At 35.8% G+C, this 22,213-nt stretch overlaps 1 long non-coding RNA gene across 3 annotated transcripts in view; it reads left to right on the forward strand.

Moving 5' to 3' along the window:
• Positions 1-22,213, forward strand: part of LOC102165284 — a 329,937-nt gene that overhangs the window by 204,576 nt on the left and 103,148 nt on the right. The window contains exon 4 of one of the 3 annotated variants that reach the window (XR_002346118.1): positions 5,384-5,965. The exons of the other annotated variants lie outside the window; for them this stretch is intronic. This is a non-coding gene — a long non-coding RNA (uncharacterized LOC102165284). Of the gene's footprint in view, positions 1-5,383; positions 5,966-22,213 lie in introns of those variants that run through there. 3 annotated transcript variants of the gene reach the window in all.

Genomic DNA, 22,213 nt, shown 5'->3' on the forward strand with positions numbered 1-22,213 from the left:
GCTTTGGGGTAAATTGACCTGGGATTGAATACTTTCTCTGCTGCTCTGATAATAATTATAATAATTTACTAAGTACCTCTCATATATCAGGACATTCATGGAAATTTTAGTTAATTTTTAGAACAGTTCTACTAAATTAGTTTGCTGTTCTTATTGTATATGTAGGGGTATAGAAATGAGGCTCAAAAAAATCACTTTGTGAAAGTCAAGCAACCAGTATGGTCTAGATTATAAACTGGTTCTCTGAATTTTATCATTCTGATTTCTATCAAACTGTGTGTTTGCCTCGTTAAGGCTTAGTTTCTTTATGTGTAAAATGGTGATGATATTACTGCTTTGCATGTTTTTTGTGAGGTTGAAATAAAAATACAGCTAAGCTTGTTAAGAGTAGAAATTCTAAAAAAAAAAAAAAAAGAGTAGTTCTTATTTTAGCGCTCTATCCCTGCATTATAGGGCATAATCATATCATTTAAATAAACTACATGCCATTTTGTGTTTTAAAGAAGCCTCATATTTGACTGAATTTTATGGTGACCAATCAAGTACTCATTTTATATTGGGGTAGTAAAAGATGGGGACTTTTTGATACTATCTTATTTTTAATAGCAATTGTGAGCAAAACTGGTATGGAAAGCAAATTCTTAATTATTAATTTCCCTTAGAGAAAATCTCCTTAGGTATAATCTTAACTATATAAGAGCCACATATTTTCATAATATCTTCTGAAAATAAACATTTTCCTCACTAAATTCTGTAACTTAAGTATTACTTTACTTGGCAGATTGCCATATAAATGGATTAAACTCTCCAATTAAAAGGACATGATTGATAGAATAGCAAAATAATATAATTCAACCATATGCTATATATAAGAGATTCATCTTAGGAAGACACAAATAGGTTGAAAAGATATTCTATTCCACAGTAATCAAAGAATAGATGGGATGGCTACACTGATATGATGCAAAATAGACTTTAAGTAAAAATTGGGTGTAAGAGACAAAGAAGGATATTACATATAGGCATCCTTCTGAAAGATTGTAGGTTTGATTCCACACTATACCACAATAAAGAGAGCACTGCAATAAAGCAAGTCACATGAATTTTTTTGGCTTTCAAGTGCTGATAAAAATTATGTTTACACTATACTATACCCTATCAGGTGGGCAAACATTATGTCTATAAAAACAATGTAGGGAGTTCCCGTCATGGTGCAGTGGTTAACAAATCCGACTAGGAACCATGAGGTTGAGGGTTCGATCCCTGCCCTTGCTCAGTGGGTTAATGATCCTGCGTTGCAGTGAGCTATGGTGTAGGTCACAGACGCATCTCAGATCCCACGTTGCTGTGGCTCTGGCGTAGGCTGGGAGCTACAGCTCCGATTAGACCCCTAGCCTGGGAACCTCCCATATGCCGTGGGAGTGGCCCAAGAAATGGCAAAAAGACAAAAAAAAAAAAACACAACAATGTATATGCCTGAATTTAAAAATACAAAACATGTATGTGTAACTGGGTCACCATGCTGTACAGTAGGAAAAAATTGTATAAAAAATAAAAATTACAAAACAAAAATTATAATAAAATCAAATAGCACTGATTATTGACCAAAAGCAAATATAATAATAATGAAAAAGTTTGAAATATTATGAAAAATACCAAAATGTGACATCTAAACATGAAGTAAATTCTGTTTGAAAAATGTCATCAGTGGGTCAATAGACTTGCTTGATGCCTGGTAGCCACAAACCTTCAATTTATAAAAGAGGGAAGGAAGGAAAAGAAAAGGAAGGAAGGAAATAAGGAAGGAAGAAAGAAAAAAACAACCTGCAGTATCTGCAAAGTGCGATAGTGTAAAGCTTAATAAAATAAGGTATGCCTATCTTGATTAAAAGAGGCAATATGTCAAAAATTAAAACTATAAATATGTAGTATAACAGAGTCTCAAACTATATGAAGAAAAAATGTACAGGATTGAAGAATATAAAAGGTAACTCTACAATAACACGTGGAGACTTCACTACCTAACTTTCAACAGTGAGCGGAACAACTAGACAGAAGATAATAAAGAAATATATGACTTGAATGACTATAAAAACCAACCAGACCTCACAGATATGTGTAGAATAAACTCCACTCCAAAATGGCAAAACACACATTTTTCTCAGATATCCATATATTGTTAAATATACATATTCTTTAGGACAGATTGTATGTTAGACTACAAAACAAGTCTCAGTGAATTTTAAAAGATTAGTATCATCTTAACTATCTTTTCCAACCACAATGGAATGAAACTAGAAATCAATAACAGAAGTAAAACTGGAAAATTTACAAATATGAGAAAAGTTAACAGTGGGTCAAAAGAAATATGAAAGGAAATTAGAAAATATTTTGAGGTAAGTGAGAATGAAAACAAAACACATCAAAACCTATAGGATACAGCAAAAACTGCGTGGGTGGAATTTATAGTTGTAAAAACATATAAGAAAAACAAAGAAAGATCTTAAATCAATAATATAATTTATCATCTTAAGCACCTACAAATAGTAAGCTTAACTAAAGACCAACAAAAAAGAAGGAAATAGAAAAGATGACAATAAAATAAACAACATAAAGAACGGAAAAACAATCAGAGAAACAACAAAATAAAAACTTGGCTTTTTGAAGAGTTTGACAAAAAATTCACTCTGTAACAAGATTTACCAGGAAAATAAGAGAGAAGGTTGTAATTTTTCAAATCAAGAATGAAAATGGTAAGATCTCAACTGACCTTACCAAAAATTTTTTTACAAAGAGTTATAAGAGAACACTATAAAAATTGTACACCAACAAATTAGATAAGAAATGCAAAAAAAAAAAATCCTAAAACTCACAAACTACTAAAACTGACTCCAAAAGAAATTTAAAATCTGAACATGATGTTGATGTCAGAGAGTGTTTTGCCTATGTTTTCTTCTAGGAGTTTGATGGTGTCCTGTTGCATATTTAAGTCTTTCAGCCATTTTGAGTTTATTTTTGTGCATGGTGTGAGGGTGTGTTCTAGTTTCATTGCTTTGCATGCAGCTGTCCAGGTTTCCTATCAATGCTTGCTGAATAGACTTTCTTTTTCCCATTTGATGTTCTTGCCTCCCTTGTCAAAGATTAATTGACCATAGGTGTCAGGGTTTATTTCCGAATTCTCTATTCTGTTCCATTGGTCTGTCTGTCTGTTTTGGTACCAGTACCACACTGTTTTGATGACTGTGGCTTTGTAGTATTTCTTGAAGTCTGAGAGAGTTATGCCTCCTGCTTGGTTTTTGTTTCTCAGGATTGCTTTGGCGATTCTGGGTCTTGTGTGGTTCCATATAAATGTTTGGATTGTTTGTTCTAGTTCTGTGAAAAATGTCCTGGGGAATTTGATAGGGATTGCATTGAATCTGTAGATTGCTTTGGGTAGTATGGCCATTTTTACAATATTGATTTTTCCAATCCAGGAACATGGAATATCTTTCCATTTCTTTACATTTTCTTTGATTTCTTAAGTTTTATAGTTCTCAGCATATAATTCCTTTACCTCCTTGGTCAGGTGTATTCCAAGGTATTTGATTTTGTGAGGTGCAATTTTAAAAGGTATCGTATTTTTGTGTTCCTTTTCTAATATTTCATTGCTGGTATACAGAAATGTGACTGACTTCTGAATGTTAATCTTATATCCTGCTACTTTGCTGAATTTATTAATCAGTTCAAGTAGTTTTTGGGTTGAATCCTTAGGGTTTTCTGTGTATAGTATCATGTCGTCTGCATACAGTGACAGTTTTATCTCTTCTCTTCCTATGTGGATGCCTTTTATTTCTTTGGTTTGTCTAATTGCTGTTGCTAGAACTTCCAAAACTATGTTGAATAGCAGTCTACTTAAAGGAGATACATGCACCCACATGTGCATTGCAGCACTATTCACAATAGCCAGGACATGGAAACAACCCAAATGTCCATCAACAGATGATTGGATTCAGAAGATGTGGTATATATACACAATGGAATACTACTCGGCCATAAAAAGAATGACATAATGCCATTTGCAGCAACATGGATGGAACTAGAGACTCTCATACTGAGTGAAATGAGTCAGAAAGACAGACAAAGACCATATTATATCACTTATAACTGGAATCTAATATCCAGCACAAATGATCATTTCCACAGAAAAGAAAATAATGGACTTGGAAAATAGACTTGTGGCTGCCTGATGGGAGAGGGAGGAAGTGGGAGGGATCAGGAGCTTGGGGTTATCAGACACAACTTAGAATAGATTTACAAGGAGATTCTGCTGAGTAGCATTGAGAACTATGTCTAGATACTCATGTTGCAACAGAACAAAGGGTGGGGAAAAAATGTAATTGTAATGTACACATGTAAGGATAACTTGATCCCCTTGCTGTACAGTGGGAAAATAAAATAAAAAAAAATTAAAAAAATTAAAAATAAAATCTGAACATACTTATAATATATAAAGGCATTGAATTAATAATGAGAAACGTCACAGCAAAGAGAAGGCCAGGTCATGATGACTTCACTGGTGATTTTTACCAATCATTTAAAGAATTAGCACCAATACTTCTCAAACTTTTCCAAATGATAGAAGATGCTTCCTAACTCATTTTATGAGGCTAGCATGCTCTGATATCAAAGCCAGACAAAAACACAAGGAAAGAAAACCACAGACCAGTATCTCTTTATGAACATATGTGCAAAAAAAATCTTCAACAAAATATTATTAAGCTGAACTCAATTCCTTTTAAAAATGATATTTAAAACAGATTAAACCTCCATCTTTTATAAAGATTTTGTGCTTACAGAGTAGCTATAGTTGTTATTTTTCAACTCTTGGATTTTAGATATATGAACTATTGTGTTATTACAATCATTTATAAACTTGCCATTTTTGTCAATTATTGAGATGTGTTTTAAATCATCTACTATAATGGTGGATTTATTAATTTGCCCTTCTAGTTATGACAAGTTTTTAATTTTTTTCTAACTTTGCCACATAAAAGTTTAAATTTTGTATCTTTTTGGAGAAATGGGAGTTATCTTTTTGTAGTCATAGCCTTTTTCTCTGGTAATGCTTTTTGTTGTTCTTTCTGATATTTATATAGCTCAGTCAGCTTTCCTTTTTTCAGTAATTCCTTGGAATATTCTTTCTATATTTTATTTTCAAACATACCTATGTCCTTATATTTAAGGTGTGACTCTCTTAAGAGATATATAAGTGGATTTTGTTTTCTGGTCTAATTTGATTGTATTAGGGTAAACTGAATTGCTGTAAGAAATGTATAACAGATTCAACAGTCCATTTATCTTTCGTATGATAATGCTGACTCTCTTCCATATGGCCTTTCTGTAGTGCCTTTGTCTCTTATGTCAGTGAGAGGAAGACAGAAGATTGTGAAAATGCCTGTGTGGGAGAGTTTTGTGAGAAAGACCTGGAAGCAGTACTTGTTCTCACATTTCATTGACTGGAACATAATTAATAAGACATACCTTAATACATCTTGAATGTGGAATCTTTTCATACTCAAGGAAAGATGGAGACAGATTTTGATGAGTATGTAAACTTCTTTGCCATAGTGACAATCTGGTTCTTTTAATTAATAATTTTAGTCCACTTACATTTATTATGATTATTGATATATTTGACTTTATTTTTCCCTTGCCATTTTGTGTTTTCTATTTACCTTATTGTTTCAAACCATTATTTCCCTTGTATTCTTCTTATATTTTATTTTCTCTCTTTATTTTGGAAGTTAGGCAGTATTACTCTATTCTTTTAGTTTATCACCTTAAATCATAATCTTTTACATGTCTAATGATATTAAATATTGTACTCTCCCCCTCCAAACAATTTTATGACTATGGAATACTTTAAAATCCAGTTACTCCCATCTTATATGTGAATGTTGTCCAGAATCTTTATTTTATCTTTAATTTTCACCCAAAAATTCAATGAAATTTTTATTATTTTCTATGATAATTTTTTTTGGTCTTTTTGTCTTTTTAGGGCTGCACCTGCAGCATATGGAGGTTCCCAGGCTAGGGGTCTAATCAGAGCTACAGCTGCTGGCCTACAACAGAGTGACAGCAACTCCAGTTCCGAGCTGCATCTGCAAGCTACACTACAGCTCACGGCAACACCAGATCCTTGACCCACTGAGCAAGGCCAGGGATCGAACCCACAACCTTATGGTTCCTAGTGGGAATTGTTTCTGCTGCACCATGATGGGAACTCCTGATAAATATTTTTTAAAATATAGATTCACATTTTAAACAATGTCTTTGCTTATCCCGCCCCCCCCACCACCACCACCCTTTCTCTCTGACTTTCCCATTTGGAGTTGTCTTTTCTTTCTAAAGTTTGCCTTTTAAAATTTCCTTTAGTGGGAAGTTGTCTGAAGTTCACTCTTTAAAATTTCTTCATCAAAGATCTTTAGTTAAATTTTTCACTGTTATACATTAACCATAAATGTCCTTCTCTCATATCAATTTCAGTGAAGTTTCATTCTGTGTTTTATTCCTTATTTCATTACATGGAAAAGGGCAGAAGTAGGAGAGAAATGTAAAGAACTGTTATTCCAACATTTATTCCCCAAATACTTCTATCTATATTTACTTTTAATTTCCAAGTGTCTAGACACTGTAGAATATAATAATTAATGGGACAAATACTTGACTTCTCAACTTTGGTTACCTCATCTTTAAAATACAGATAGTAAGAGTTCTCCTCATAGCACAGTGGTTAATGAATCTGACTAGGAACCATGAGGTTGTGGGTTCTATCCCTGGCCTTGCTCAGTGGGTTAAGGATCCGGTGTTGCTGTGAGCTGTGGTGTAGGTCTCAGACACATCTTGGATCCCACATTGCTGTGGCTGTGGTGTAGGCCGGTGGCTGCAGCTCTGATTAGACCCCTAGCCTGGGAACCTCCATATGCCACGGGGAGTGGCCCTAGAAAAGACAAAAAGACAAAAATAAAATAAAATAAAATAAATACCGATAGTAGGGAGCAAGATCAAAATGCCAGAGGAATAGGATATTGTACTCACTTTCTCCAACAAACACATTAAAAAAAAAACACATCTTCATTGAAAATGATTCACGCAGAACATATACTGAATGCTGGCAGAAAAACTTAAACTTCCAAAAAGGGCAAGAAACCCTCCACATAACTGGGTACAACAAAAGAAAAAAAAGAGAGACAGAAAAGGAATAAGGATGGGACTAGCACTCCTGAGAGGGAGCTCTGAAAGAGGAAATGAACCTACACCCTGCCTTACTGACTGGGAGATCAGCCAAGACAGAGGGACCTCAAAATTGCCAAATAAAATCTCATCAGCTGGACTGAGGAGGGCAAAACAAAGTGAGAGCCACACAAATCATTTGTACTACCACTCTGGACACCACAGCCTGAGATGCTTGGGTGGAGACTGGTCACTGAGACTCAGGCTCCACAAGTGGTAGGGACAAACTACAGCAGTCATCTCAAAAACCAGAGGGAGGCATGGCCTGCCAACACTAGGGGTCTGTGAACACGCTCCACCTGTGGACCCAGTCACCTCAGAGGTCCACAGAAAAGAGGGCACTGCAATTGAACACTACCCATTGTTGCTTTCACTCCCCTGGGGACACACCTGTCCTGCTGCTTCTATTGCCAAATGCTCTGGGAAGAGCCCACACATGCCTTATCACTGTCACTTCCCAGGACTCTGCAACTAGGAACAGCCTGTCAGCACCTCCTGCATGGGTTGAGTGGAATGGGGTGCTTCTTGCAAGGTCTACAGATGGTGGGGGCAAATCACCACAGTAATCTCTAACTCCAGAGGTTGGCATGGCCTGCCACCACTAGGGGTCTGTGAACAGGCACCAATTTCAGCCCCAGTCAACTCAGAGGGAATGATAGAGAAGGGCATTGTGACCAAGCAACACCCATTGTTGCTCCCACTCCCCTGGGAATCACACAATCTGCCTCTGCCAGATGCTCTGGGCACTGCCTAAATCTGCCTGAGACTTAATACCACTTCCCAGGGCCCTGCAAATAGGAGTAGCCTGCCCACTTTCCTGGAGGTCCTTGCTACTGACAAGAACCCAGCAACCAGCACTGACTACTGGCCCTGCCCCTTGCCTCCTTCTTCCTGGAAACACACTCAGCACCCTATCAAGGGGATATACTACTCACATTGAAGAAAGAGACAGCAAATATCCAAAATCCCACATCAAAAATAAATACTAAGCCCCCACAAAATAAAAAGGGACACTCATTCATAGAAATAGACCTCCAAGAATACAGTAGTTGGTTTCCCTAAACTCATAAAAAAAGAAAAATATAAGCAAAATGAAGAAGCTCAGAATGGAGTTCCTGTTGTGGCACAGTGGAAACAAATCCTACTAGGTACCATGAGGTTGTGGGTTCGATTCCTGGCCCTGCTCTGTAGGTTAAGGATTTCGTGTTGCCATGAGCTGTGGTGTAGGTTGCAAATGTGGCTTGGATCTGGTGTTGCTGTGGCTCTGGTGTAGGCCAGAGGCTACAGCTCCTATTAGGCCCCTAGCCTGGGAACTTCCATATGCCGTGGGTGTGGCCCTAAAAGGACAAAAGACAAAAAATAAAATAAAAGAAAGAAAAAGAAGCTCAGGAACCATTCCCACTTAAAAGAACAAGTGAATTCACCTGAAGCAGCACAAAATGAAACAGACCACTGCAGTCTAATAGACACTGAGGTGTTCAAAAAGGAGATAGTGAAAATTCTGAAGAAATTAAGGGTGAATGTGAAAGAATTAAGAGGGGATATAAACAGTAATGCAGATTACTTTAGAAAGAAACTAGAAAATATAAGGAGGAGCCAAGAAAAATTAGAAAATTCATTTGCAGAGATGCAAACTGAGTTAAATGCACTAAAGAGCAGAATGAATGATGCAGAGGAATGAATCAGTGACTTGGAAGATATCACCCAATCACCCAATCAGGACAGAAAACAGAAAACTAAATGAAAAAACATGAAGACAATGTAAGAGATCTATGGCGTAATATAAACTGGGCCAATTTATGCATAATAGGATTTTCAGAAGAAGAAGAAAAAGAAAAGGGGTTGAAAACATATTTGAAGAAATTATGTCTGAAAACTTTCCAAATCTAAAAACAGATATCAAGATATAGGAAGCACAGAGGGCCCCAAACAAGCTGAACCCAAACAGGCCCACACCAAGACATTATAATAAAAATGGCAAAAATTAAAGAGAGGATTCTAAAGGCAGCAAGAGAAACACAAAGCGTTAATTATAAGGGAACCCCAGTAAGGCTATCAGGTGATTTCTCTACAGAAACATTACAGGCCAGAAGGGAGTGGCAAGATATATTTAAAGCACTGAAAGGAAAAAATCTGCAACATAGAATACTCTATCTAGCAAGAATATCATTTAAAATAGGAGAAATAAATAATATATCCAACAAACAAAAACCAAAAGAATACACCAATGCTAAACCCATTCTAAAAGAAATATTGAAAGGGTTTCTCTAAATAGAAAAGAAGTAAGAAGAAATAGGATGCAGGAAATCACAATTAAATAAGCCAGTATACAGATCTAAAAGAAAAAGAAAAAAAAAAAACCAAAAACCCTACTGTAAAAGTGATGACAAGCACAAGGAACAGCAAAAAGATAAACATGAAGATGCTAAAAAAAGGACTTCAAAATCATAGAATGTGGAGAAGGTGGGTAAGAAAATCTACTTTTTTTTTGTTTTTAAATAATGTGTGTAAGCCTATACGATTATCAGGCTAAAGCAAGCAGATACCTGAAGGGGTTAACACACTTAAAAAATAGGGAATCCACAAATCAAAACCAAAGGTTACATTCACAAAAAATGAAAAGTACTCAAGCATAAAATAAATGGAAATCACCCAACCACAAAAAGAAGAATGGAGAAACATAAAGTCAACTGCAAAACAAGGCTTAAAATGGCAATAAATACATATTTATCAATAATTACCTTAAATGTCAGTGTACTGAATGCTCTAAGCAAAAGACACAGAGTGGCCGGTTGCATTAAAAAGCAAGAGCCTACAATATGCTGTCCACAAGACACTCACCTTAGGGCAAAGGACACATATAGATTGAGAGCGAAGGGATGGTAAAAGATATTTCATGCCAATGGAAGAGACAGGAAAGCAGGAGTTGCAATACTCATATCAGCCAAAATAGACTTTAAAGTGAAGGCCATCAAGAAAGACAAAGAAGGACACTATTTAATGATAAAAGGATCCATTCAAGAAGAAGATATTACAATTGTCAATATATATGCCCCTAACATAGGAGCCCCCAGATACTTACAACAAATACTGACAGACATAAAAGGAGAAATTGATGGGAATACAATAATAGTAGGAAACTTTAACACTCCACTCACATCAATGGACAGATCCTCTAAAAAGAAAATCAATAAGGCAGCAGAGATCCTAAATGACAAAATAGAAAGGTTAGACTTAATTGATATTTTCAGGACATTACATACAAAAAAATCAGAATATATAATTTTCCAAGTGCACACGGAATATTCTCAAGGATTGATCACATAATGGAGCATAAAACTAACCTCAGCAAATTTAAGAGTATAGAAATTATTTCGAGTATCTTCTCTGACCACAATGGCACGAAACTAGGAATCAACCACAGGAAAAGAAATGAGAAAAAACTGACTGCATGGAGACTAAGCAACATGCTACTAAAAAAACAATGGGTCAATGAGGAAATCAAAAGGAAATTAAGAAATACCATGAGACAAATGATAATGAAGACATAACCATTCAAGATCTATGAGATGCCAAAAAAGCAGTGCTTAGAGGGAAATTCATAGCAGTACAGGCCTTCCTCAAAAAAGAAGAAAAATATCAAAACAACTTAACTTACCACGTAAAATAATTAGAAAAAGAACACACAAAACCCAAAGTCAGCAGAAGGAAGGATATCACAAAGATCAGATAGGAAATCAATAAAATAGAGATTCAAAAAACAGTAGAAAAAATAAAATCAAAAGCTGGTTCTTTGAAAGGGTAAACAAAATTGATGAACCTCTGGCCAGACTTACCAAGAAGAGGAGAGAAAGAACTCAGATAAACAAAAAATGAAAAGGGAGAAATTTCAACGGACACTGCAGAAATACAAAAAAAAAAAAAAAAAACTGAACAATTATATGCCAACAAATTTGAGAACCTAGAAGAAATGAACAATTTTCTAGAGACATCCCACAAAAACTGAATCAAGAATAAATAAATCAATTGAACAGACAAATCACCAGAAATGAAATTGAGTGTGTAATAAAAATACTCCTGACAAAAGTATGCAACTAGATGGCTTCATGGGTGAATTCTACCAAACATACAAAGAAGAACTTATTCTCATACCCCTTAAAATTTTCCTGAAGGTTGAATAAGGAGGAACACTGCCAAAGACATTCTATGATGCCACCATCACCCTGATCCCCAAACCAGACAAAGATACTACCAAAAAAGAAAATTATAGACCAATATCTTTGATGAATATAGACACAAAAATTCTCAATGAAATCATAGCCAACCAAATCCAACAACGTAAAAAAAGATCACAAGAAAGTGGGATTCATCCCAGGTTCACAAGTATGGCTCAACATTCACAAATTAATCAATGTCATACACCACATTAACAAAGGAAAAGTAAAAAACCACATGATTAAAACTCTTACCAAAGAGGGTATAGAGGGAACATACCTTAACATAATAAAAGCCATTTGTGACAAACCCACGGCAAATATAATATTCAATGGAGAAAAGCTGAAAGACTTCCCACTAAAATCTGGAACAAGACAAGGATGCCCACTCTAACCATTGTTATTTCACACAGTATTGGAAGTCCTAGCCACAACAATCAGACAAACAAAATAAATAAAAGCTATCAAATTGGAAGCGAAGAGGTAAAATTGTCACTGTATGCAGATGACATGATACTATATATAGAAAATCATAAGGATTCAACCCAAAAACTATCCAAATTGATCAACAAATTCTGCAAATTACCAGGATACAAGATTAACATAAGCAATCAGTTGCATTTCTGTATAATAACAATGAAACATTAGAAAAGGAATACAAAAATACAATACCTTTTAAAATTGCAACCTCCAAAAATTAAATACCTGGGAATAAGCCTGATCAAGAAGGTGAAAAGGCTTATATGCTGGGAACTCTAAAACATTAATCAAGGAAATTAAAGAGGATTCAAAGAAATGGAAAGATATTCCATGCTCCTGTGTTGGAAGAATTAATATCATAAAAATGGGCATGCTACCCAAAGCAATCTACAGATTCAATGCAATTCCTCTCAAATTACCCATGACATTTTTCACAGAACTGAACAAACAATGCAGAAATTTATATGTAACCATAAAAGACCCAGAATTGCCAAAGAAATCCTGAAGAATAAAAACCAAGTAGGAGGCATAACTCTCCCAAACTTCAGGCAATATTACAAAACTATGGTAATCAAGACAGTGTGTTATTTCTGATACCAAAAAGACATACAGACCAATGGAACAGAATCAAGAACCCAGAAATTAACCCAGACACTTATAGTCAATTAATCTAAGGCAAAGGATGCAAGAATATAAAATGGGAAAAGACAGTCTTTTCAGCAATTGGTGCTGGGAAAACTGGAAAGTCACATGTAAAGCAATGAAATTGGAGCACACCCTAACACCACGCACAAAAATAAATTCAAAATGGCTTAAAGACTTAAGCATAAGACAAGACACCATCAAACTCCTAGAAGAGAACATAGGCAAAACATTGACATCAAGCGGACAAATGTTTTCTCAAGTCAGGCTCCCAAGGCAACAGAAGATAAAGCAAAAATATACCAATGGGACCTAATCAAACTTCCAAGCTTTTGCACAGCAAAGGAAACCGTAAAAAAAAGACAACCTACAGAATGGGAGAATATAGTCTCAAACGATGCAGCTGACAAGGGCTTAATCTAAAATATACAAACAACTTACACAACTTAATAGCAAAAAAGCCAACAACCCAGTTGAAAAGTGGGCAAAAGACCTGGATAGACATCTTTCCAAAGAAGATATATGAATGGCCAAGAAGCATAGGAAACAATGCTCAACATCACTAATTATTGGAGAAATGCAAATCAAAACAACACTGAGGTACCACTTCACACCAGTCAGAATGGCCATCATTAACAAGTCCACAAATAATGAATGCTGGATAGAGTGTGGAGAAAAGGGATCCTCCCACACTGTTGGTAGGAATGTAAATTGGTACAACCACTATGGAAGACAGTATGGAGGTACCTCAGAAAACTCAATATGGAATTACCATATGGTCCAGCAATCCCACTCTTTGGCAGATATCTGAACAACACTTTCATTGAAAAAAATACATGCACCCCTATGTTCACTGCAGCACTATTCACAATAGCCAAGACATGGAAACAACCTAAATGTCCATCAATGGATGAATGGATTAAGAAGATGTGTAGTACCAAACTTAAAGAATAGCTGTGATATGTAAATGAAATAATATATTCAGAATGTTTTGCACACTATTTGGCAGAAAATGATAGCCACCATTTATTGAGTGCTCTGATGATGATGAGAAAAAGAATGTAAAAAGTCTTTCTATATCATCAAGGATTTAATTCACCCAAACTTTAGTGATCTTAGTGTATCATAACTATAGTATAATCAAATTTCCTTAGGCTTATGTATCTAGTGATCATCATTTTAAATGTTGTCAGAAAAGTTCAGTGAAGGGCAAGCCCACCTTGAATTCCAGCCTCACAATGGAGTAGTCATCTTTAAATTCATTTGAATGCATGAAATTTACAAGCTTTACTTGAAGTTATGGTTTTTGCTGATAATGTTTAGACTCTATTTAAAAGAGAAATATCACTGATATTGTACTGGTCTATAATTTTCCACTGCATTCTGTTTTTTGTTTTTTAGTTTTTTAGTTTTTTATTTTGCCTTTGCTTTCTCATTGAGTTATAACTTACCATAAAGAAAAAGAAATCTTAGAGTTCCTGTCGTGGTGCAGTGGGAGCAAATCCAACTAGGAACCGTGAGGTTGCAGGTTCGATCCCTGGCCACACTCAGTGGGTCAAGGATCTGGCATTGCCATGAGCTGTGGTGTAGGTCACAGACGCAGCTCAGATCCTGTGTTGCTGTGGCTGTGGTGTAGGCCGGCAGCTGTAGCTCCGATTAGACCCCTAGCCTGGGAACCTCCACATGCCATGGGTGCGGCTCTAAAAAGCAAAAAAAAAGAAAGAAAAAGAAATCTTAAGTGTATATAGCTCAATTTTTTTTCACATTTGTGTGCATTGTGTAATCACTATGTGGATTAAAATATGAAAACTTACTAGAACACTGGAAGACTTTCTTGCTTCATCCCAGTCGTTATGCTCTGAAGGTTAACACAATTCTTTTACGGTCCAGCAGTAATTTTTCATAATTTTGAATTTAACATAAATGAATCACAGAATTTGTGCTAATTCTGTCTGAGAGTGTTGTTTATTCCTTTATATGGCTGTGTAGTGTTCCATTATATGAATATATGTAATTATTTTTTCTTCTTGATGGGCACTTGAGGAGTTGTTTCCAGTCTTAGACATTTATTGCATTCATTACTCAATTTCAGTCAGGCCAGACTCTGAAGTGAACAATATTCTCCACTCAAATCATGCTCATTTTTTGCTCACCATCCATTGTCCATTTCCCTATACCTTTGCATGTGCTAGTTTATTTCTTAAAAATAGTCTTCCTCCTTTCTTCTGATTATCCAAAGCTTAAATTATGCAAAATTCAACTGAGGTTCAGGTCATGAGAGGGTGATGGACATGAATGTGAGGGACACCAGACTATGTACCAAGACTGCATTTCTAGTGATAGAAGTGTGTGCTTACATAGTAAATATCATCCTTATAATCGTCTTCAACAAAATCAAGGAAGTGTTTATTAATCCACTGTATTTAGAACTCAGAATAGCATATTAGGTAATAAAAAGAGGCTTTTCTTCCACGATATTTTAATACACTTGGAGAGACATAAGATCAGCTGTATTATGATTGATCTAGGTGCTGAAGACCCGTGACAGATGGTAAGTGGTTTAGAAGTTGAAAATAAGGAATCACTGTGGGGTTTGAGAGAGGTCATTACAGACGGTTGCAGAAACTAGGGCCTTATAAAAAATAAGGAAAAATAATTTAAAGAAGTGGAAATTATACAGTTTAAGTTACTGCTATATGGTATGTCCAAGAAATCATGAATCAACTAAAAGGACTGCATAGGGAAGTAAGGAAAGACAAGGTAGTAAAGAAAACTAGGAAATGTGTTTTTAGGAAACTTTTAGGCCAGGTAATTAGTACAAGCTGAAAGTAGAAAAACATTAATGACTTTGGATAAAAATAGCAAGGGGGAAAATGTAATACTTTTTCAGCAAGAGAAATACATGATCTATATGTAGAATGGGCTGTGGTGGGTAAAACTGAGATTTTAAGGAAAAATGGAAACAATTATATGAGAATGGTATTAGAGGGTGGTATTAGATTTAAAAAAAGAGAGCAGGACTTTAAACTAAAAAAACATTGATAAAACAAGTAGTGTAGGGAGGGAATAAAATGATAGTGTCAAGCATGACTTCCAGCAATTACTGGAAGACTGGAGACATAATAGTACAATAGACTAGTGTTAGGGCTCTTGGAGCAATTACTAGTCTTATACAACATGATGATTTGTTGTTATATATGTTGAATTGAAGGTAACAAAGGGAATCCAAGATACTGTGAATAGCAAGCAATTAGAGAAATGAGACTAATAATGAGGGAAGTTAGAGCTAGAGTTTAATAGATAATGCATGAGGATGTTAGAGCTGAAGTTTTGAAGTATATAAAAGCAACAATGGGCTGGGGTGGGTGGGTAGGAAGAATAAAAATAGTAAAAAGCCAAGTATGTTAGGAAATAAGTCAGTAAAAGAAAAAGGGAAAACATTTTACTTACAAATAGTTAATGCTCCTGTGAAAAGTATATTACCTTTTATAAAAACTGTTTTGTATACTAGAAAAATAAGGCTCACATTTTTTCCCCTAAATTTTCATCCTATTTCTAAAAGGGACATATTTCTCGTGTTTTTAACAGTGGCAGAACCTATGACACTAAGAAATTTCTGACATGTTAGATCTTAGGACAAGGTCTTCAGTTCATTACTTTTTTTTTTTTTAATTTCTAGTCTTGTTTCATATCCATGTTGCATTCAATTTCCTTATTTTTTTTATGGCAAGGAGAAACATGAGCTGGAGCCGAAAAATGCATTTTATATAATCCAATTGATTTTAAAGTCTGTCATTTGATAGGCAGCAAGAATGCCCTAACAGCACTGCTGTGGAGTTCTCTAATTTGTTTTTTGCAGCTTCATGCTGCAAGCAATTTGTCACCTAAAATTCTAATAGAACTTTCACATATTGAAATTAGAGATGGAAGCAGCCTTGTAGATCATCATGGTTATGGTAGGACAGTGTTTTAGACAGGGACTTATAAAATTTTAAATTGATCCTACATTTGACCTTAGCCAAAAAGTCAAAAATGAACAGCTAGGTACTGCATTCATATAAAAGGTAATATCTCATCAGCAAACAATAAATCTTTTATTTAAATGCCAGTTTTAACAGACCTGTGTAATGCCTGAAGCTAGTTATCAATCAAATTTAAGGTCATTGTCAAACAGCAAAAAAAGAATTCAGTATTCAGATTTCCTAAAATATATTGTTATAAAACATGAACTTCATTGACATCTTTATTTGCAGCAATTGAATAATTACACATCTATATTAGTAGAGCTATAGGAAAATTGGGAACGTTCAAAAATACAACTGAGAGATACAAACATCCCATTGTTTTGAATCTACAACTTAAATCTTTGCAAACTATTGCTGGCCAATCAAAACTTTATCAGTCATAATCTCTATCATCCCATAATAAATAAGAACATGTTTTTGCACAGCCCATATGCTAGAACATGAGCGCTGGGATCTAGATAATCATTACCCTTAACTTTGGAAGACAGAGTGATCTAGTAGATTTTAAATGGCCCTGAAAATCTGCATTCATATCCTGGTTCCAGGAGGAATTACAACCTGAGGATGTATGATTCTCAGTTTTCAAAGCTTTAATATAATAAAATGTACCTGCAAGTTTGTTGTGAAAATAAAAAGATAATTATGCAAGTTGCCTCAGATCTAGTAGGAATAATGTTTGCTTTTACTACTAAGCTTTAGAAGTTTATCAAATATAGGCAATAGTGGGCTCATGTGAACATATAGGAGCATATGATGATCAAATACAATTATCATACTCATATGCGCATTTAAACTGTAGGCATGTAAAAATATGCATCCTGCAGATAAGAAAAATGTCTTTTTTAGAAGTAGTGAGCAAAATTTATCAAGGATGCTAAAGATTTAGATAAAAGTGGATTATGAAGAGGTCTGGCCATGTGATCATTCTGGGGAAGCTTGCAAAGTACATGAAGATAATGAAATGATAATGATCTTGGATTAGTCACCTTGGGCAACCATATAAAATACCATGGACTGGGTGACATAACAACAAAAATTTATTTTCTCAATTCTTAAGGCTGGAAATTTCAAGGTACTGCCTGATTTGATTCCTACTGAGGACCTTCTTCCTGCCTTGCAGGCAGTTGCATTCTTGCTAGGTCTTCACATGGTCTTTCTCTGGTATGTGCATGTGGAGAGAGAGATGGGGTATCAGGAGAGGGAGAGAGAGAGAGGGAGAGAGAAAGAGAAAGAAGACAAGCTCTGTCCACTCTTCCTCGTCTTATAAGGGCACCAATTCTGTTGACTTAGGGCCCCATACTTATTGCCTCATTTAACCTTAATTATCTCATTATAAGCTTTATCTACATATATAGTCACATTGGAAGTTAGAGCCTAAACATATGAATTTGGCTAGGATATAATTCAGTCTGCAATGGATATGGAGCGTTAAAAGAGGGTGTTTTAGGACTTGGATGATGTTTGAGGAAAGCTATCAGTGGAATTTGTATAAGAAAACCTAAAATTGGGAGTTCCCGTCGTGGCGCAGTGGTTAACGAATCCGACTAGGAACCATGAGGTTGCGGGTTCGGTCCCTGCCCTTGCTCAGTGGGTTAACGATCCGGCGTTGCCGTGAGCTGTGGTGTAGGTTGCAGACGCGGCTCGGATCCTGCGTTGATGTGGCTCTGGTGTAGGCCGGTGGCTACAGTTCCGATTCAACCCCTAGCCTGGGAATCTCCATATGCCGCGGGAGCGGCCCAAGAAATAGCAACAACAACAACAACAACAACAACAAAAGACAAAAAAAGACAAAAGACAAAAAAAAAAAAAAAAAGAAAAAGAAAACCTAAAATTACTTGAAATGACCTGAATAGTATGATGTAGACTAACCAATATGATGAAATAGAGGACAGATTGAGAAGGCAGGACCTGGTGCTTGTTAAAATGGGAACTTAAGACTGTGATGTGTGTAGCATGAACAGAGAAGCAAGCAGGAGAGATTTAGGTAGCAGTAGAGAAGAGAATGAGTATATGGAGGTGAGGATGCTGATAAGGAAGATGGAATGTTTAAATTGGAAATCCACCTAAATGTTTTGTGGCATCTACAAAAATAAATTGTAGGTTATTTCCGGCTCTCACCTGTTCTCTGCAATAGTGTGTTACCCCATAGAATGGGCTGATTATCCTTTCCCACTCTATTGATTTGGGGCTTAACTGGGTGACTTACTTTTCCCAATGGAATGAAAGAGGGCATGACACAGACATTTTACATGTTTTAGTTGATCTTCCTGTGTTTCTTCTATGCCAAGAAAAAAAGCATATTCTGAGAAGCCATTGATTGAAGTATGAGATACTAGAGCATATTAGAACCACAGTGTCGCCCAAAGCAGAGCCCTAGCGCAAATGCAGGCCCATGAGAATGAAGATAAAAAATTATTTTCTGGGAATTTTGTTTCTTTAGCTCTGTTGCCAAAGTGGCAGACTCCTGCCTGTAGGTATATATAAATATAAAAAAAAATATATTTAGATCTCCAATTACATTATAGTGGCAATGGAAAAAAGCAGTAGGTAGTGGGCCTTCAAAAAGATTTGCCAAGGAGTTCCTGTCATGGCTCAGTGGTTAGTGAAACTGACTAGCATCCTTGAGGACTTGGGTTCAATCCCTAGCCTCGCTCAGTGGGTTAAGGATCCTGCATGACTGTGGCTGTTGCATAGGCCAGCGGCTACAGCTCCGATTGGACCCCTAGCCTGGAACCTCCATATGCCATGGGCACAGCCCTAAAAAGACAAAAAAAAAAAAAAATTGCCAGTGAACCAGTAATAAAATAGTCAAACTTAAAATCTAGCAATATACCAAGTATACTGGATATGATGAGATTCAAACTACTCTCGGTTTCTTAATTGAACAAATAATAAATATTTGTTAAACAGAAAAATGTGGCAAGTTTATAAAACTGAGAAACTACAGTAAGGTGAATAGTCTTTCTGAATTTCTACTTTATTATTGCTTACATCCCATTAGATTAGAATTAATTACATTAAAAGTTAAAAAATCTCTATGTAACAAAATTAAAAACTACTGTAAAATAGGGTAATTCCCACCTCCTTTGTAGCCCTTTCTTTTACTGAAACTATTTTGTATATACACGGTTAGGACACTGATTGGTGAAATGATAGGTTGCTGTTGATTGGGGAAAGACTTGAAACACATCTGGGTTCATAAATCTGCACCTATTACCAATTTATTTTCAAATTCCACGATACCTTATTCTTCACCCTGTTGTACTTATAAATGACAACTAACTTTTACAAGTAAATCATCTTAAATGTTTGGAGTGTTGATAGATACACTTTACAGTAAGGAAAGAGAATGGTTTGAATATCATGGCATAGAAGCTAGACATAGGCACACATGGCACAATAATGGACAGCTCCACTCCCAAACGGTTTGCATGGGACAAAGCACACCTATTTCATGTCATCAAGAAAAGGAAATGTCTTAATATAGAGAGTGGAGGATAAAAACTTGGTAGAATGGAATGATATCTCTGAATTGGTACTGATTGAATTCCTTGCAATGAATGACATTACTCAGTGTCCTTATGTTTAGTGAAAAGAGAAATCCCACGAGAGACCTATGTTCTAATACTGGAAGGGTGTAGGTTGATTGTCTAAGTGTGAGTAGGGAGTTTATGCATTTTGATTATAAGGCCACTTGATTATTGCCACTCTAGGACTAATAATTTAGAATATTTGAAGGTGAAACAAAAATCTTCATTTTAAAAAATTATCCAAATGACTTTATGAAATTCATTGCTTGAAAAGAACTAACATTGAATTAGGTTCTTTTAATGTGTCTTTCTAGTTGCTTGTTTTAAGTAGGTTGTTCAGTCAGCATCACTTACATGGGTCTTATGGGAAATAGTTAAGGATTGCTGCCATGACAGTTCAGCCAGCTGCACTCTGCTCTCTCTCCAACCCTGCTTAAAAGATGATCATTCTGAAGGCAATAGTCTTCATCTATTAACCCCAAGCTCCCAGTCCATCCCACTCCATTGCCTTCAGAATGCATTAGCAATGAGATCCTGCTGTGTAGCACCGGGAACTATGTCTAGTCACTTATGATGGAACATGATAATGTGAGAAAAAAGAATGTGTACATGTATGTGTAACTGGGTCACCATGCTGTTAGAGGTGGGAAAAAAAGGTAAAAAAAAAATGATCATTCTCATTAGGGAAAAAAAAAAAAAGTGTTTCTGGTAGCTATCCTTAGCATTCCAGAAAGTACAAGTATTGATGAAATAAAACGCATAGTTCTGTGACTTGCTGCACCTTAGTTTGCTCTCTGTGGATTTATTGAAATGAGCTTTGTGACATCACCCTGATTCATTGTGCACTCAAAATTAGCCTAGTTTTAAAGTTATTAAATGTGGTGGTTTTGCAACTTGATTTGGAGCCAAATAAAATTATTTCAGAACAGTACAGAATGAACCTCTTCAAAAACACCATTGGTAAAAAGGAAGTTAAAAAAAAAATCCAGCATGGTCTTCAGTTTTCCGACTTTTTATAAGGTAATAATACACATAAAGGTAATACACATGCATGTATATATATTTAAGTTCTTACACAAATACTGAATTAATGTTGTAAATAAGAGAGGACTAAGATTCCAATTCAAGAAACATATTCCTTGTCAACTTCTCCATCTCTTAATTTTCTTTTCATTACTGTTTCTCCTACAATGGCTCTTGGAGAGAACAAAAAAAGCTTGTGCTCTGAGAAAGCCCTAATGAAAAGAATATGCCACAGCCTAACAGATGGATAAGTGAGCTCTAGGATCAGTCTCATATTGATCACATCTCATCACACCCTCTCCTGGGTTCCTCCCCAGCGACTCCCACAGTGCACACCTGTAGATTGTTGGCACAGCTCTTTTCACTGCACCCTGACAGGCTAATCTTTTCCCTCTGGTGCAAGGTTTCCCTCTGCACATTTTGATAATTTCACACCTCCCTCATTTGAATTTGGCTGTGCTTGTTGTTACAATTAGTTCACAACTGTGTGTACAAACAGTGTGCTACCTCTTTAAAATTTCCTAAAAACCTTGGATACTCCAGCTTTGGAAGGCAACTACTCTAGCCACCTGTGGCTGTAAAAACTGTAAGTGACAACTTGAAGACTGTCAGGCGTGGGTTGGTGATGGGTTTTTTTCAGCTTGCCTGCTGTTATAGACTGATAGGATGTTGTAATAGAAGCAAATTCAGAATCACATTCGACTTTGGCAGTTTACTGACGTGGAAACTGGAGTTTGAAAAAGATAAGTGATCTCTTCAATTGTGTAGGGTTAGTTTTAACCTCTGCTTAAGCAGCCTCTTTGTGATTTTGCCCCTTAAATAGAGTTGATAAATCTCAAGGAAGGCTTCTCTACCACTTCTTCACATTTCTTTTCTTGTGTGTGTATATTTTTTGTCTTTTTTTAATTAATGAATTTTATTACATTTATAGTTGTACAATGATCATCACAACCAAATTTTATAGCATTTCCATCCCAAAACCCCAGTGCATTCCCCCACCCCAGCCTGTCTCATTTAGAAACCATAA

The sequence above is a fragment of the Sus scrofa genome, chromosome 1, assembly GCF_000003025.6.
Source record: "Sus scrofa isolate TJ Tabasco breed Duroc chromosome 1, Sscrofa11.1, whole genome shotgun sequence".
NCBI lineage: Eukaryota > Metazoa > Chordata > Mammalia > Artiodactyla > Suidae > Sus > Sus scrofa.